This window comes from Nothobranchius furzeri, chromosome 11, assembly GCF_043380555.1.
Source record: "Nothobranchius furzeri strain GRZ-AD chromosome 11, NfurGRZ-RIMD1, whole genome shotgun sequence".
NCBI classification, from domain to species: Eukaryota; Metazoa; Chordata; class Actinopteri; order Cyprinodontiformes; family Nothobranchiidae; genus Nothobranchius; species Nothobranchius furzeri.
Genome location: NC_091751.1, coordinates 37,760,498 through 37,779,311, shown reverse-complemented (window position 1 = coordinate 37,779,311; position 18,814 = coordinate 37,760,498). Strand labels below are relative to the sequence as shown.

Genomic DNA, 18,814 nt, shown 5'->3' with positions numbered 1-18,814 from the left:
ATTTATGTATTTTAGGTCACTGCCGAGATGAGCTTAGGTAATGTAATAGGGTAAAACCCAGTGCATTTAACATATTGTTGCACTTTAGAAAATGGGTTGAAATATAACATGTTGGTGGAGCTGGGTTCTGACTATCGGCTTGTGGAGCTCTCGGGAGACCGATGTTTTCCACCCTTATCCCGCTCCCCGCAGCTCGGCACATCTCTGATCGCTGCGGCTCCTGTCTGCTGTGCGGGCTGACGGCTTGTGGAGCTCTGGATGGAAACCTTTCCACCCGGTTCTCCCCAGCGGCAGCTCTGCGCATCTCAGATTACAGCGGCGCTTGTCTGCTGTGCGGCTGCCGGCTTGTGGAGGTCTCGGGAGACCTCTGTGTTCCACCTGGTTTTACCCAGCGGTCAGCCCGGCGTATATCCGACTGAGAAGATCGGGTGTTGTGCACAGTTAACTCCGGTTTTAGCTAGGTTGCTACCTCCGTTAGCTTAGCTCCCACCCCCGCGTTAGCTTTGGGTTAGCTTCAGGTTAGCTTGTAGCTAGTTCGACTGGGTGTCGTCAATTGATCCCAGCCTTACAGCCCCACCCTCAGCTCCACCTCTCTTCCCTTTTGTGGAATTGTCTGGGCTTGAAGGAACCTGTGACACGGTCAAAATGGCGGTGGTGGCCACCTCCCATTTTTTTCAAAAATGTGTTATTGGAGCCTATAGAAACCCATTGTCCATATAGGTGCGAGACAGCTGATAGGCCCCCTCGTCTCTTTTCATGTTACAATGTTCACGTTTCCTTATTTCTATTGCCTCCCTGACCCAACGTTTAAACCGGTTGTTCTCCGTGTAGATAATTTTCCCTTGATCCCAGTCCATGATTATTTTGTTAGCAATAATCTGAGATGGCTGACTTGAGCGTTTGCTCCTCTGCTTTTTCCTTGTTTTCTGCGCCCACCAGAAGAACAGCTGATAATGACGTGTCACACAAACACCTGTGACATTTCTGATGAAGACCGCAGACGACAGTCTTCACTTGAAACAACTTCATGTCCGAAGCTAAAAGAACCTAATTTAATAATGTGTCTTTTTTTCCTGAAGTGTTTGTTTCATAATTTGTTTCCATAAACTATGAATATGATTTAGATTTTTATCAATGTGAACAACATTTCCAGTTTATGTTGCATGCAGTTTAGCTGCTGGACTCCGGATTTCCACTGGCCGTGGAAGCGGTCGCATGTAACGTAATAGCGTCCTTCCACCCGTAAGCTCGTTCCCAACCGGAAGCAATTCTGACGCGAAACGGGAGTGTAAGCGTTCAACAGACCCCGCGACGTCACGTAATCACCGGAGAATTGCAACGCCACACATGATTACAGATGTCTACACACAATAATGCAGGAAAAATGTTGGTGGGTTATTTTCTGTTCTGTTTACATCGGTTACAAAAGTTCACCGGAAATGACGTACTGCACATGACATTTATTTTGAAAGTTTTCGGATCTTCTACACTGCTTTTGTGTTTGACTTCCTGTCTGACCCGATCTTAACTGCAGAGTTTGACGTGTTTGGAAAGCGTAGCGCGTCAAAATAGACTCTGAGCGTAATGATGGCCTGCCCTCGCTTCTGGGGCGCTTGCATAACGTGACACTTAGCTGCCGATGGAAGGAGCTCATCCAGAGTAACTGCGACTAATTGCTGCGTAGCACCTTTTGCTACACTTTGACGTGCATTGGAAAGCCAGGGTTAAAATAATTCTAAGACACCAGTTTGCAGTTTTTTGGCCTCAGGGCACCACAGCATCACAACGAGTGTTGTCAAAATGAGTCAAACACATGGTTGGAAGGTCCATGTGGGTCTTTGTGTGCTGCTGGAAGTGCTAATGAGTCTCCGTCATGGAGGCAGACTAACTGGCTGTGGTGACCATGACAATAAATCTAAGCAATTAAGTTAATCTTTGATTGTTTCAGCAGCAGTGATGTTATGAAGTAATGATAAAATACCTACAAAGAATGGAAAAGGTGTCGCTGTGACACAACTAAATCAGATCAGCCTTCACAGCTCTGGCTCTGAAGCAGGATGACAGTTCACGCAGCGAGAGCAAGCTGCATCTGAGCGAGAACTTGGCTGTGAGTCAGGCAGATGGAGATCACAGACTGACACCTGAGCTTGTGCACATCTGGTTTCGGGAGTAAACGATCTCCCCAGGCCACATGTGCTTTATTGGGGCTACATGTTGCAGGGTCAGCCCTACCCTGTAACAACCCCCACCCAGCCCAGATCCACATGTGGAATCTTGCTGGACGTCTCCCCAGCAGGCTCAACTTGACCCACTTTTAGCCCTTGTGTTTGTTTTTCTCCACCCTTCTCCTTCGCGGTTCATTAAGCTCCTTGGCTGGCTTTAGGATGCTGTAATGTCGAGCTCAAGCAACATCCAGTAATGGTTTATAACTTAGACCACCTCATGGTGTTCTGCTGCATATCTGCCCTGGGACAACCTCAGTCTGATGGAAATATCTAAAAAATAAATACATAAAAACTGAAGAAAGTAAAGACTGTTAATAAATGAAATGTGCCAAATAAAAAGGAATCATTGTCTCTGTTGTGATACCAATCTGAATTACCCGACCCGGTTAGGCACAGACTTATTATTTTAAACCTTTTACAGAAGCATGCAGTTTGTCTAATTTAAAGTTGCACTATCTGTATAAAAGGCAAAACTAAAACCTGCTCTCATGAGCTCGTAGACAGCAAGAATCATCACGTTTAACAGGAGAATAAAACACAACCTGGTATAAATGATGGAGATGGAGCAATCTGGAGGGGGTGAGATCGGTGACTTATAGCACAAAAGGATCTTTGACCAGACACAGAGACCCATAACGCATCTGTCTGTGGTGTTCCAGAAGTCAGAAATAACCAAGGATCCTTCACTGGAGCATCATTGATGAGAAGAAAACTTTACCTCCATTCATAAGCTCTGCAAATAGTTTCAGAGTGACTGGGTCCAAATACCTGAACCAAACAGGACCAAGCTGCACACCGCGCTAAATGACTGAAGGGGCAGGAAATGGACCAAAGAGACCAAATGCGTGTACGAGATAGGAGACTGCTCTGTTGCCTTCATGCATGTCACTTGAGTCCATTTTAGTGAACATTTTCAAAATGTTTTGCTGAATAATCTGCAACCATTTTACTGTTCAATGTTCAAGCTCCGTTTTGTGTTATTTTAGACAAGATGATGATTGAATTACTCCTAAAGATTATAAAACACTTTCTTTTGAAGTAGTTGAATTATTGTTGTTTGTTTCGATCTTTGAGCCGAGTGAGAATTCATCCATTGATATCCAGACATCCAGAATTTTCCAATTAGGCAGAGGGCTGCTCGTGGTGGAAAAAGAGAATTGTTAGAAAATATGCTAATTTTACAACATCTACTTCACTTTTATTTATGCCAGCTTCGTCTACGACTCAACATGATTACCAATTAATTTTTATTACAGTGTAGCTTTTTTTTGCGTCACTATCACCTCCCACGTCTTCCTCCTTCTGACTCGTGTAAATTACACGAGGAAGATTCCAGGTGGGTCCAGGAGACCCAGGATGACACCTGGGAGGAGGGCTTGGATATTTGTGGTTGAAGGTTCTCAGTCTTGGAAATTATTGTTGCAGTTTGAATTTCTGCAATCATGTTGAGGATTTGAGTGACAAGAGAGGGAGATCCCCACAGGGGACTGAGAGCCCGTAGGCTGCCAGTTGTAGTCAATTCATAAAGGGATGGTATCTGTCCGGTCTAAAACTCATCAAACAGCCCTTAAAGCATCCAGAAGGAGCATCAGGATTAGTACCTTCATAAGAAATCCAGTCAGATACAAATACACCACCCCTGTGGATTGGAGGATCTGCCGGTTCCCAAGAGCTCCATTTTCTTTCCATTATCTCATATTTCAGACATTAAAGGGTTAAAGAGGTTTACAGTTTTAGAGGCCAGCAAAACGCAAAACTATTGTAAAGATGAACTAGTAAAGCACTTTTTTCATCTACCAGAAAAGAACAATTTTATTTTGTAACATGATTACGCTGCTTTCTGATTCAGGCAGACCTTAACAAAAACTTTAGTGCTTACTGCTGGCAACACTTTGATGAATAAACAAGATTTTTCTGTAAGAAATGTCAGTGTGAGAGGGTAAAAAAGAATTTTATCTGAGGGGGGGGGGGGGGGGGGGGGAGATCAACCTGCCTTTGGCTCCACATTAGATCTACGAGCAGTCCCCCCACTGAGCTGCTGCGATAATGTGGCTGTTTCTCTTAACTTGGCAGTGAATAAAATTACTGTTAATATACGAGTCCTCCCTGAGATCTACGGCTGCAGACAAGCAACATCCACATAATGGCTGCATGTAATGTAGGTGACAAACATGAATTACTTTATAATTCCTTACACAGAAGCATGCGCTCTTTTGTTTATGTTCATCTGCATCAGGTTCAATGTAGATCTTCACAATTTGAAGAAATTAATCAATTGAATGTTAGAAAATATGAATATTTCTTTAGCATTTGGATTTTTCAGGCAGCTGAAATAAAATACTGGTGAATAACTCATAAAATAAGTGGAGTGTTACAGCTCGTTGAGTCCTCACACACTCGGTTCTGGATCTTACCATACCATACCATACCATGTTTATTTATATAGAACATTTAAAAACAGCATGACAGCTGACCAAAGTGCTGTACAGTAAAAAGGACAAACCCCAAGATAAAAACAAATAAAATATAGGAGGTAAGAGGTTATATCTAAACAATTGTAAAAGAAACATACAACAATAAAATACAGTCACAATAAAACGTAAAAACACTAAAAGCTTGATCATTGAATAAAAGCTAAATGATAGAAGAAGGTCTTCAGTACCAACTTAAATCGACCCAGTTCTGGGGCCTGTCGAACACTAAGGGGGAGAGCATTCCAGAGTTTAGGAGCAGTGAACGCAAAGGCCCGCTCTCCACGAGATTTATACCTCATTTTCGGGACGCACAAAAGCAAATGGTCTGCAGACCTCAGGTTTCTGGTTGGAGCATAAGGCTTTATCAGTTCTGAAAGATAAGCCGGGGCTTGACCATTCAGAATGTTGTAGACAAAGGTCAAAACCTTAAATTGGATGCGGAATTTAACAGGATCTTGTTTCACAGTAAAGAGCATTCCAAATAACGGAAATTTCAGATTTATGTAACGAGAGCTTTTGAGATGAATGAAAACCAGATAGTAAAACCCTGCTGGTCTAGTTTTTCTGCTTTGAAACAAAAGTTTTAATTGGACTTTTACACCTCATACCACATGATGAGCACGGATGAATCTGACATTTATGTTCTAACAGAAATGGCCTCCCGTCTCTGAACGTCCGCTCACCGCCGACTGAGGCGACGGAAATCCTGTTGCATTACATCACTAAACCACACACACAGCAGTAAGCTCTTGTTTACCCATCCTGCCGCTCCACAAGTCAAACAGAAATGGACGTGTTCTTGGCAGAGGGATCCAGCATTGTTGTTCAGGAGGCCATCTGAATTTTGATTTGAAGTTACGCTGCTAATCCTGAACACTAACTGCCAATAACCTTCTGCTACGCCACATTCCAGCAGTTATCTCACACGGCGTTCCCTGACGGATTCCCTCCAGCAGTTGGAAACATCAGTCCTCTGCCAGAGATGAACCCTGCAGGGTTAACTGATGCCAACACTGCAGACTGGTTCTGAATGCAGAGGGAATGTTTAGCTCAGAGCAGTTTTATGGACTGATCATTGGTTAGAAGAAATAGATGATAAAAAGTTAGTTGGTACTATATTTTTAGATCTGAGTGCAGCTTTGATGTGATCGATCATAAAATCTTATTAAATAAATTAGAATGTTATAGATTTCACTTGTCTGCCATTAAGTGGGCAGAAAGTTTTTTAACAAATCGGAAATTCAACTTCTATTTTAATGACAGTTATTCTGAAATGGGTCAGGTAGATTGTGGAGTGCCACAGGGCAGTTGTTTGGGCCCTCTTTTGTTTTCTATTTTTATTAACGGCATACCTTTAATTTGAAAACATGCAACCATGGCTATATATGCAGATGACACTACAGTATTTGTATCAGCTCAAACAGAAGGCCAATTAAATTATATTTTTAAAAAAGAGTTGGCTTTAGTCACACAATGGATTAGGATGAACAGGCTAGTAATTAATGCTGAAAAAACTTAATGTATGATAGTTGGAACTAAATATACACTACAGATGACACCTAGATTGCATTTGATGCTAGGTAATACAGAGATAGAGCAGGTAGAAGAAGCAAATTTGTTGGGGGGGTAATTGTGGATTATAGATTGTCATGGACTAGTCAAATAAATTATGTCTTGCAGAAACTTGGAAGAAGTATGGGCACAATCAATTACTGTTGTAAATTTATTCCTCGTTTGCTGATAAAAAATTTAGTTCAAACATTAATACTTCCTCATTTAGATTATGCATCAGTTATTTGATCTAACACAAGTGAATTGAATTTATATAAGTTACAAGTGGCTCAAAATAAAGCTGCACGAATTGTTCTGGGTTGTAATTACAGAACAAATGTAAGTATGATGCATGCTAGGTTGGCCTGGTTAACAGTGAAATGTAGACTAAAGTATTCACTGATAACATTTATAAGAAATATAATAACTACAAAATACTATAATAATTTATGACAAGTTATCATTTTTTTCAGACAATCATGATTACAGGACGAGGCAGACAAGCAACATAAGGTGCACACTACCGCGCTGCAGAACAAATCAAATGCAAAGAGCGGTTTATTACAGAGCCATGGTTGCATGGAATGCAATACTGAGATTTTTGTTATTAGAGAAAAATAGAGGTTTTCAAAAGACGTTAAAGGCTTTTTTGTTGACACAACATTACATTTTGCACAATGAATTGCAATTGTGACTGAGTTAACAGCTTCTATAGTTTTTGTTTGTTATGGAAGTGACGTGATATGATTTTTAATTCTTGGATATGTTTTTTTATTCCTCTGTTAAACTCTGCGTATTTACTTATTTACATTACTATTCACATGAACACTGAAGTGTGTGGTAACTTCATTTTATATCGTTATTGCAATTGAGCTTATATGATTTGTGGAGCTTCTGAGGGTTGTTGTTGTTGTGTGTGTATGTGTGTGGGGAAAGGGGTGCTTGTAAAATATTTGTAATGAAAATGGAAGAGACCTCAGGAAGAATAGCTCCACACTATGGAGGGAGCTAATGAGGTTCTCAGTAAATAGATTAAAAAAACAAAAATAAAAAATATGGACATGAGCTCACTGAAGGACAGCCTAGATCTTCTATTTTGTTCCTACTTTCACAAAAACTACAGAACAGCTCTGAAAAAGTCATGAAATAATGTTAAAGAGTCTATTTTAGTGGTTGTCTGATTGTCTGATCAGCGTCATTCATTATTGGCCAGAGGGGTGGTTTATATTGAGTACCTGTGAGTGCTCAGTAACTTACCTGCAAACGGGGTTCTGAGTAGCAGCATCACGATTATTCCAGTACTGCAGGTACAATCTTACAACTATGGATGTAATTTAGAGTTTTTAATCACAATTTTCTCCATCAAAAAGACATTTTTCTCATAATCTCACTACCTGCCCAACCACATTCAAGTGATGAATTTTTCCAAACCCAAAGAAATTATTAGTCATGATTTAGGCCAACGGCCAGAGCATTAGGAGCTGGCAGAGTAAAGGATTAGAAACAGCAGGAAGCTTTAAGCTTTTCTACCAAAGACTAAAACTCCTATAAGACCAGATCCAAACATAATGAATGAATACAAAAACATGTTTACACCTTTTTTGCTCATAGACCAACGGAGCATTTATTTCCCTTTAGTTTTGCAGCCTTTTGCATGGAAACTCAAACAATGAGACTGTTTCTCAGTCAAAGAGGGAAAACCGAAGTCTTGAAGTTGTTTAAAGGGAGAAATCTAGAAAACTAAATAAAAATGCTTCTCTCTTGAACATTTAAAGTGATTTTTTTGTCTCAATCTGGACTATCTGGGATGTCCTTGTAGCTTCCTGCTCTGCTCATCGTGGGGCCGAGTCACTCTGGACCTCAGAAACGTGGCCCAGCGCCAACCGCTTTTGGCCGTGGAGTATTATTTGGAATTCACACACATTCAAAGAGGACACGGCAAGAGTGATTTCTCAGCACTCTGGGGGGGTCTTACTGTTTGGTGAATTGGGGGGGTTAGCTTCTGGTTCAGCTTGGCATTTCAGATCATAGCGGAAAGAAATGGCAAAACAGCCACATTTGTGAATGTTCTGATTGTTAGTCATTCACAACATGATTTGGGAATCTTAAGAGGGGGTCGTTGGCTGCCTGGGGAGGGGTGAAGGCCATTATTCCTCCTTCTTTCCCTCTCGGTCTTTCTTATCTCTTTTCCTGGCAGAAGTGAGTTGTTAACTGAATCACAGACTAGAGGAAAGAATGATTTCCTTCAGGATGGTGGGTAATTTTTCTGAAAGGACTGCTTGAAATTGTACAGGCTCTTGGATGGAAAAGACCGGGGGGGGGGGGGGGGGGGGGTCTACAATGGCTGCACAGTGTGACTGCTTCTCTGACAAAAGGCTGTAATGTGTTTGGCACTATGAGGCATGAAAGTAATGCTTGTGTCATGTGTCAGATATGTTCCAAGATAGAGGAAGGAAATCATTTGCATTTCTGTGCTGTTAAGATTCAGAGTAAAAACTAGCCATGCAATTAAAGACATACTAATACAACATTTTTAGCACCCTGTTGGTACCAGCTCTTTACACAGTTGGTGTGTTCACATGCACATATAAGTCACTCCAGGTCGATCTAAGATAAAAAACCAGGGGCCTTCATCCTTGTTTACACGTAAAAAAATCGACTTCTCAAATGGAGTTTGTTCTGCTCAGGTGCAGTAGGGGGCGACATGCGCCCTTTCAGGTCAACTTTCTTCCGGTTAACTTTTAGCAATACAAATAGTAAACAAACGCTGGCAGGAGTGAAGTGGAGGAAGTTAGAACATGATATGGACAATGGCCAGAGGAGTGGACAACAACAATGTTGCAGCACAGCTGATCTGGTACGTACTGTACTGTTTGATGGTGTTACACGTGTTACTTTGTTGTAACGATATTATCAGAAGACCTCTTTGGTGTTTTCTTACTGTGTTTAGTTTCTAATTCCATTTTTGGTTCTTTTAAAAGACAGGAAAGGTTTTTCTTTACCTTGCTGATGTACGTTTTGTTTGTCGACTGCAAAACATTTTCAGAGCTGACGCTGATGGTGGCGTCACTTCCTACTCCATTTATCCGCGGGCAGCAGAGGACGTTGTTGCCCTCTGCTGCCCGATCTACCCTCTCCGATGATGCAGTCCCATGCACGATCCAATGTGTATACCCCATCGTCTCTGTTCATGGTTCCACATCCACGTCTCCTTATCTCGATAGCTTCCTTTATCCATCTTTTGTATTTCTGTTGTTCAGTGTTTATGATCCTTGTGTTGTCCATTATATGGTTTTCTCTTGTGCAATGAACTGTTACGGCTGACTTCTTTATTGTACTTTCTGCTTCTTGTTTTGCTGCTCTTGTGTGTTTTCGACTTGTTTCTTTCTCTCACTCCTTTCTATGTTCTATTGTTTGTGTATTGAGTTGGTGTCCGGTTTCTCCTGTGTATGTTTTATTGCAGATGTAGGTGTACACTCATGCAGGTGTAGATACACCAACATACAACCCTAACCCTAACCCATTACAAAAATTGTATAGAATTGGCAAAAGAACTGAATGAGATTACAATAGAAGAACGACATACTCATCTCACATGACGTCACATCCCTGTTCACAAAAACACCAACCCAAAAAAACCAGAGACATAGTAGTTAACAGAATCAGACAGGACAAGACTTTACACAAAAGAACAAACCTCACAGCAGATGAAATAGCACAACTGATAGGACTGGTGGCTAACTCCACTTACTTCACATACGATGACACAATATACAAACAACTGGAAGGCTTCGCCATGGGTAACCCGTTATCAGCCACCCTGTGCGAGTTTTGCATGGAAGATCTAGAACAAAAAGCCATAGCCACTGCCCCCAAACTGTAAAATAAAACTATGGAAACGCTACGTAGATGACATACTGGAACCAAAAGGACAAACAGAAACACTAACACAACACTTGAATAACATTGACGACACAGGCAACATAAAATTCACTTATGAGTCAGAACCAGAAGGCAACATAGCATTTATGGACATGAAAATAACCAGGCAGACCGACGGGACCCTAAACATAAACACATATAGGAAACACACACAGACCAAAATTTATTATGGACATCAGAACACCCCACCATACACAAAATGTCAGTAATCAGAACATTATATCACCGAGCAAACATGGAAACAGAAGAAAGAGACCGTAAACAAGAAGACAAACACATACAATACGCTTTAAAGACCTGCGGATACCCGACATGGGCAATAAACAAAGAAAAACAACAACAGAAAGAAAAGAACAACCAAAGCAAAGAACCAGAAACCCAGAAAGACAAGAACCAAAACCAGTGATAACCTTACCATACATCAAAGGCATAAAAGAAAAAATAAGAGCAACAATGAAAAAACACAACATAAACACACCAACAAAACCATACACAACAGTTGGAAACAGAATAGTACACCCAAAAGACAAGAGATACCAGCTGGACTTAAATGTGGAGTCGTTTACAAAATCCAATGCAAACTCAGCAATAAAACATACATAGGAGAAACCGGTAAAGAAAAACCTTTCATGTGTTTTAAAAAGAACCAAAAATGGAATTATCAGAAGACCATTTCCATGGTTTCATTACTTTCAGACGTAATTGGTGTCAGCTCGACGGAGCCGTTTACATGCAGAGGAAGTTGGTTCCTACCACTATATCTGGGTGCTTCAGGTTAATTAGAACCAGTTCTCCTTCAACAAGAACAATGTGTTTATATGCATTTTTACAAAAAAGTGTCAGTCCATTTAGAGCAATAGTTTGGTTTTCTGATGAGCATGTAAACACACTGAGTGATGAATGGGGCCATTTTGAAGAGAATGAGCAAAACATAAAGAAACAGATCAAATTCCCTTTAAGCCTAGATCTTCCTCAACAAGTGAGGATAAACCCAACTTTTGAGTGGATCTGGTGGCAAAACCTACTTGATGGAAGGTCAGCCTCACTGGGTAGGACACTTGGTGGAATTCAGTGAACCTCAGTGGTGAGCTAGCTAGTGACAGTTAACAATAAGGCAACCAGTACAAGAAATCCAATGGGCTAGGCTTCCTTCAGCCACCCACAGCTACACACCATACTGGTCTTCAGGTCCTATGATTATGATGATCAGGTTCTATTCAGTGTCCTAGACCCGATTCCCACTAGGTTTTTTACACAATTCTGTGATTCATTTAGAGATGAGATTTTAACCTTGATGTATTGCTCATTTCAGACGGGGGTCTTTCTCCAGCTCAACCAGGACAAAACTGAAGTTTTACTCATTGGTCCTGAGGCTCAGAGAGAGAAACTTTTACCAAAAAACACAATCAATGTCTTTTAATCCTTCTGAACAAGTGAAGAACCTGGGTGTGATTTTCGACTCTGAGCTGACTTTTATCCCGCAAAATAAAAACATTAATAAAATAGGTTTTTAACATTTAATGCAACTGTCATAATTATTTTATATTTTTGGGGAAATGATGGAATTATGGATTATATGGGGTGATTTTAACATGTAAAGCACTTTGAGCTGTATTTTTTTGTATATGAAAATTGCCATACAAATAAAGCTTGATTGATTGATTGATTGATTGACTGATTCAGAACCGTAGACCACCCAAATAAAGAAGATGGAACTCACCATCAACACTTCTGTGCATCAGGCTTTCATTCCACTAAAATGCATAACTCATCACCTCAGATAATACTTAAAAGCATGACATTTAAAGTGAATAAAACAAAAAGTCTGAAATTAAAGTAACTGTATTGTTTTCTTCAGGAATTAGTCACTGCCTCCACCATGTCTCCTAGCTCTGATCCACAAATTATTACCAAGTTTAGGAGATGTGAACATAAACCTGCTTGATACTGTGTTTCCTACTTGCCCTGACTCCCTGTTGGTCTCTTGTAACGACTCTAAAATTTTACTGCTGTGTTTAAAAGCTTTAAATAGCTCTGTGCCAAAGCTAATTGCTAATTTCTTCTGTGTGTCTGAGCAGCCAGAGGCAGGAGAAAATCGCTATCGTTCACCAGGAGGATGCCAAATAAATGAAACAGTCATTCCTGCCTTCACTTCAGTGGGTTTTGCCTTTATTTCAGAGACTTTTTTTTATTACTGATGCAACTAAAGATCCAGCATTTTATAGCAATACATGTGCAAAGAGAAAGGTGCAATCACGTGAAACTGTTGCTAAATTTAAATCACTGTTTAAGCAGCGAGTGAAGAAATGAGGGCAGGTGAGGAGGGAAGAAGGATCTGAGAAAAGGAATTGTGTCTCTTTGAGAATGAACCGTCTGATCCCACAACAACTAAACCACCGGGAAGGTGGGTGCTGGTGATTTCACAGCCTCTGTGTGTCTCCAGTTTCTGCAGGGTATTGCCTTACCTCATGTACATAATGCACTTCAAATAGAAAAGTGTTCTTGTGTTTTTATTTGATTTTTTTTGCAGCAATAACAGTCACTCGTGAAATCCTGTCAGATTTGTGTTTTTGCTGATGATGAGGCCTCGTCTCCTCTTGTTTCATCTGAACAGCAAAAAGATGGTGATACAAAATTTGAGAAACATCTGAATACTTTTGTAAAAATTGCTAAAAAATGGATGTTGTCCTCACAGTTTTAGCCAATAACGATTCAGTCTTGGTTCAGTTGCTAATTTCATTTACAATTTTGTTTTCACTGTTTCAAACTCAAAATGACAGATTCTCTGTTTTATTTCCAGTCAGTAAACACTGGGTTTCATTGGACTGTCCTTCAAAAGTTCCTGGTGTGTGTGTGTGAGTCCTTCCCCCAGTCTTTAGATTTATATATATATTTATATAGTTTTAGGTTTATCTGCCCTCCACTGGTTCTCTTCCCTATTCAAATAATTGCAGAGGTGGAAAGTAACGAATTACATTTACTTGCGTTACTGTAATTGAGTAGATTTTTTTGCGCATTTATACTTTTTAAGTAGTTTTTAAAATCTGTATTTTTACTTTTACTTGAGTATTGTTTTTTGTAAGTATTGTACTTCGCTACATTTTTTATCTTATCCGTTACCGAGTAAAAAAAAAACAACAACATTGCAAATACTGTGTCGGCACGGTTTGCACTGGATTCAGACATAACCAAAGAAGAGAGACGAGAGTATAAACACATACTTATGTAGAAGCGTCTTAACGCACTCGAGAGTGATCCAGCGCTTAATGAAGTGTCTATGTACATATATGTCTATACTGATAAGTCCTAAACACGGAAGTGCTGCGGACGCTGAAGGCGCGCACCAGAAGAACTGAGTGATTAAGTTACGAGAGTGTTACGGGGTACGAAGGAAAGGATAAGAAACACTAACTGACTATTCGGATGACTGGAGGATCACCTAAGAAGATCAAAGCTTGTGAGAAGGAATTAAGGGATGTCTGAGCAGTCAACAGGTGAGTTGAACTTCTTAGTGTGAAGCATGTGTTCAGTGACCTTACAGTGCAATGAATGATGGGTAGGAGAAGAAAATAGGCGCGAATGGTACGAGAAAGATAGCCTGGCCTGCCAGACTCCTCCTGTTTAATTCACTTCATACACGGCGATGCTCAATTTCTCATAAACAACGAAGGCAGCGGCGGAGTTCGCTGCGGCTCTTTCCTCTGTTCTAAATGACACAGATGTCTTTAAAACCACAAGTAGAAGCGCTAAAAGCATTTCTTCTAAAAAAAATAAAAGATGTTTGCGCCATTGCCAGATGCCATTTTTTATTTTTTTTTTACTACAACTAGAAATCTACCGCATAATGTGGTACAGTCGGGATTTCCTTCTTTTTTCTGATTGGTCATTTTTGAGCTTCCTAGTCCCGCCCCTCAAGTGATCTTCCAGCTAAAAGAAAAACTCAGCAGACTGGAGACTGTCTCCAAGATGTGTCTGCCACTCTTCAGAGCCATTCAGGGTGGTGTCCAAAAGCACTTTGGTGAGATGATGGAAGACCCTGAGCTGACTGCAGCTGCAATCCTTCTTCCAAAGTTCAAGACCACCTGGACTGAGAGGCACGATATCATTGAAGCAGGTAATTTTTTATAATTTAATATCATACCTCAATCTGTTTCTTATTCATTTCAATCCTGTCAACATACTTAAAGTTCAATTATACGAGTCTGTCGACACAAATTATAGTATCTGTAAGGCATGTATTACTAAAAACAATTCTTGTTGCATCTTCTATCAAAACTTAATTGCCAGATATATTAAATATGTGTTATGTATTTGTCATTCAACAGGTTTGATCAATATGAGAAGACATCTTGACCAGATGGCAGAGGCTGGGGCGGAGCAAGTCAAGCAACAGTCATCACATCTTACCCTCATCTTTGTTTAAAATTGCTTTTCAGTCCATCGGTCCCAGCGTGCTCTCCATTATTAATGCTTCTCTGGTTTCTGGTCAGGTCCCTGCTTACTTTAAGAACGCTGTAATCCACCCGCTTCTTAAAAAACCGAGTCTCGACCCCTCTCTCCATAGCAGCTTCAGACCCATCTCTAAACTTCCGTTCATCTCCAAGATCTTGGAAAAGGTTGTGGCTAAACAACTCACAGCTGCTCTTGATGAACATAACATCTATGATAGCTTCCAGTCAGGTTTTCGTAGAGCTCATTCTACTGAAACAGCTCTTCTTAGGGTCTCTAATGACCTTCTGACCCACAGTGATGCAGGGGACTGTTCTGTTCTGGTCCTGCTGGACCTGACTGCAGCCTTTGACACTGTTGACCATCATCTGCTACTGGAGAGGCTGATATAATGGGTAGGCCTATCAGGATCTGCCTGGGTTACTAGTTTGCAGTGTAACTGCCTTTGTACTTCAATATGCATATTTGTTCATTTAATAAAAAAAACGGCCACTTTGACATTTATACCCCACTGTCTTTTTTTTTCTATTCAGAAGAGCCCGTCCTTGCACAGTCAAAAAAGTAACTAAGTAACTTTTTCTCTGACTACATTTGAAATAAGCTACTTTTTACTTTTACTTGAGTACATTTTGAGGCAGGTAATTTTACTTGTAATTGAGTAGAATTTCATGAAAGTAATTATACTTGTACTTAAGTACAACATTTTAGTACTCTTTCCACCTCTGGATAATTGTTGTCACCTGCCTTCCCTCCAGCCTCACTCCACACACCTGCTTCCTGTTTCCCTAATTGCTCCTCCCAGTCTATGTAAGTCCTGTCTTGTCTTAGCCTGGCAAGCCAGACTAAATAAATGTATTATTTAGTCTGGCCACACTCCATTGACGGCTCTTGGTTGTGGGGTGGGATCTACCGTTGTCTTTCAAATGATCTCCGCATGCTACTGGACAATGAATGTGACATACTCTTGTTTCACTCTGTTGCATCATCCCACCCACCAGGCATATAGAGTGCCCTGATTGGCCCACAAAGCGGATAAAGCTCTGTGATTTGTTCACTAAGCAGATAGAGCACTATGATTGGCCCACCATTATGGACCAATCACAGCTCTTTATGTGTTTGAAACACCTCTAGAGAGCTGTGATTGGCTAGCCAGAGTCCTGGTAGGAGCTGCTGAGGTTCCAATGGAGCATGCCTAGACCAAACTTTGCAAAGCAAGAATTTGGTCTAGTTCACTAGGCTAGTCTTGTCTCTGTGTTGTGTCGGTCCATTGATGTCTTTGTCAGCGTTGTTTTTGTTTCCCCACCTGATCTCTAGTTATCAGCTCAGAAAGAGAGCTTTTTGGTTTTGTCAAGGATTTAGACTTTTGGCTTGGCTTCCTGCCCTTTTTGGATTTTATTTTTGTTTCCCCATCCTAATAAAAGGTATTTTTTACTTTTACATCCGCTTCTGCCTCGTGTCATTCTGAGTGTTCTGCAATTTTGGATCCTAACCTCCTGAACGTGACATACTTATCATAGAAAATCACACTCAGAGTCAGCCATCACTTCTAAATTTACGTTTCTGCACACCACATCAAGGACAGTAGATGTTTTACCCAGTATGTCCTTTAAAGTTTAAGTGACAAACAGTCTTCACGACCCAGTGATCTCCCATAGAAGCTCTTGGGATGATTTTGTGTTTGATACAGAGCTGAATGGAGTAGCGAGTGCATGTGGAGCAAAGTCTCTCTCTGACTCGCTTTTTACTCCCTCTGCCTATTCTCATTGGCTCCACTGAAGCAGTGGATGCACTGTGTCAAAGAAGGCCGGATATGGGCCTCTTGTATCAACTCCAACCGTGTGTGTGTGTGTGTGTGTGTGCGCGCGCGCGTGCGTGTTTTCATTAGAAGTCACACAATAGCAGCAGAATAGCTTTTCCTCATATGTAGGTCTTGATTGAAGTGATATCCCTGATCAATAGTGCTGCTATGATGTAGTTATCTCATCACTTTCATGTAATATGTGACCTAAAAGTTGAGCCTTTCAACAAGATCAAATAGAAAAACAACAAAAGCAAAATTCATCATCTATTTTAACTTATTACAGGGCTAGCTGGGCCTCAGCCTCAACTCACTAGAAGATAAAAGTCTCATTAGGCCTTCGCAACGTGCTGTAAAAATCAGTCTGAGCCATATTAATATGTGCATTATTGCATGCTAGTTAAAGCTGCGTTAATACATTTTCAAACAAGCCAGCTTTTTAAACGCAAACATGGTCACAGAAAACACTCGCCCCTCCCTTCGGATTTCGTCGCTGGTTCGCGTCCGTCGGAACCAGAGGCCTGCGATGCCAGAGGAAACGAGATAGTGCTAAACACCAGTCGCCTTTTTCTAGGTCCAAACGTCTTTTGTTGTCCGTGACTTCAAACAGTGTTTTCTTTTTGGGACTCTGATAGATTGTCCTAAAGTTGAAGTGGTAGCAGCCAGCTGTTTCTCCTTCTCTAATGTTATTGAGCAGAGAACCTCACACACAAGTGGTGTTCTGTTGCTAAATGTGTGTGTAATGAGTGGAGAACCCAGGGAAGTGCTGCTGTTTGGTGAGACCGACAAGCGGATGGTCTGAGCAGTGTTATTGGGGGAGGTTTTTAGACAAATGTGAGAGAACCACTTTATTATTATTATTATTATTTCAACCTCCACATTATATTTATAGCCATTCTATGTTAGAATGTTGATGAGATGCGTTAAAAAATGTTTTAAGCTCATTTGTTTTTCCAAATTAGCCGTTGCAGCTTTAAATGGACTCCTTCTGCCCTTGATGCTCCGTTGGCTAAAGCCTGATTCATGCTTCTGTGTCAGCTCCAACAGGGACAGACACGCACGGATTGACGGAAGTTTTTTGCCCTCATATTTCTCCGTCTCCTGGGGAGTGTTGCAAAGCAATTCCCCACCAGGACAACAGAGGGCGTAGCGCTTTTCTGTGGTATCCTGTCATGTATCCGGTCCAAGATAATGTGTTTATATTGTGTTTTTTGTATATAAGAGACTTTTTAACGCGGACAAATTTGTCTCTCATCCTCCTCCACCTCTTCATGCGCTCACCATCTCTAAACCCACGTTTCCTGTTATTACCGTCCACAAATAAAACTCTTGCTGCGCATCTTTTCACCCCTCCAGTCACGGGGGAATTAAACGTTCATATTTTTAGAGTTTTTTTCGCGAGGTATTCTTCAAGCTTCTCCATGTCTGCCGCTAGTTAACCTCGGCTCTCTTTATGTTTTTGAGGGCGCAATGGCGGCGGTGTAGACAACAGCGGCGTCCTGACCAATCACAAGCTTGCGTCGTCCGTCTCGAAGGAGGGGTGTTTAGAAAAGAGAGCTCGACTCCGTCCATCCTTGCGAGGGCTCTCCAGTAGGCTCGCAAGGAATTGCGTGTCTCTGCACTGATGCAGATGCAGAAGCATGAATCAGCCTTTACTCGTTATGAGAAGTTTTGTGGGCATCATAACGGAACACAGAGAGAAACTAGGAAAATAAGGGGTCATTTCAACCAATATTGACATTGAAATTCTTCAAACTAGATGATTCTAGTGTGTTGCAGATCTACAACACCTTTCTTCAAGTATATTCCAACAATTTTTCCGAGTTAAGGACAAATTTGATCAAATGTTATATTTCCCTTTGACTTTGTCTGTGGCTTTTATGAAGTTTGTGGGTTTTTTCAGGACTCCACTAACTCAAGTTGCATTGATCAGATCAGAAGATTAGAGAAATGAACAAGTTTCTCCAAATAAACCACTGTGGTGGTCCTCTAGCTGCTTAGAAAATTGTTGCAATGATCAGTTTATCCAATTCAGTAGAAAACAAATTGGCCAGACTTTCTGCAACATTGTTAGCACGCTGCTAACAAACATGCAAAACACAACATACTAGTTAGCAGTAGTTGTCAGAAACTCTGCAACTCCAAACTCAATTGCAAGTTTGTTTTCCCCAAACTTAAACATCTGCAACGCTGCAAAGAAAATTATAGAAAATATATTGAATAAAGTAAACCAGTGATTCTAAACTCTGCAGTTATGTGGTGGGATGGATCACTTTTCAGTGAACTTTTGTTTCCCTAAAGACATCCGAGCATCCAGCAAACACAACCTGCTTTTTTAGTGACTGTCACCGCTCAAATGATCTCAGATCATGTAG

General features: G+C 40.9%; 1 long non-coding RNA gene across 1 annotated transcript; it reads left to right on the top strand.

Moving 5' to 3' along the window:
* The first annotated feature begins 13,154 nt into the window (after positions 1 to 13,154).
* On the top strand, positions 13,155 to 15,145 carry LOC129164085 (uncharacterized). Its single transcript, XR_008563804.2, has 2 exons — positions 13,155 to 14,306; positions 14,518 to 15,145. It is a non-coding gene; the product is annotated as an uncharacterized lncRNA (long non-coding RNA).
* Positions 15,146 to 18,814: the final 3,669 nt, after the last annotated feature.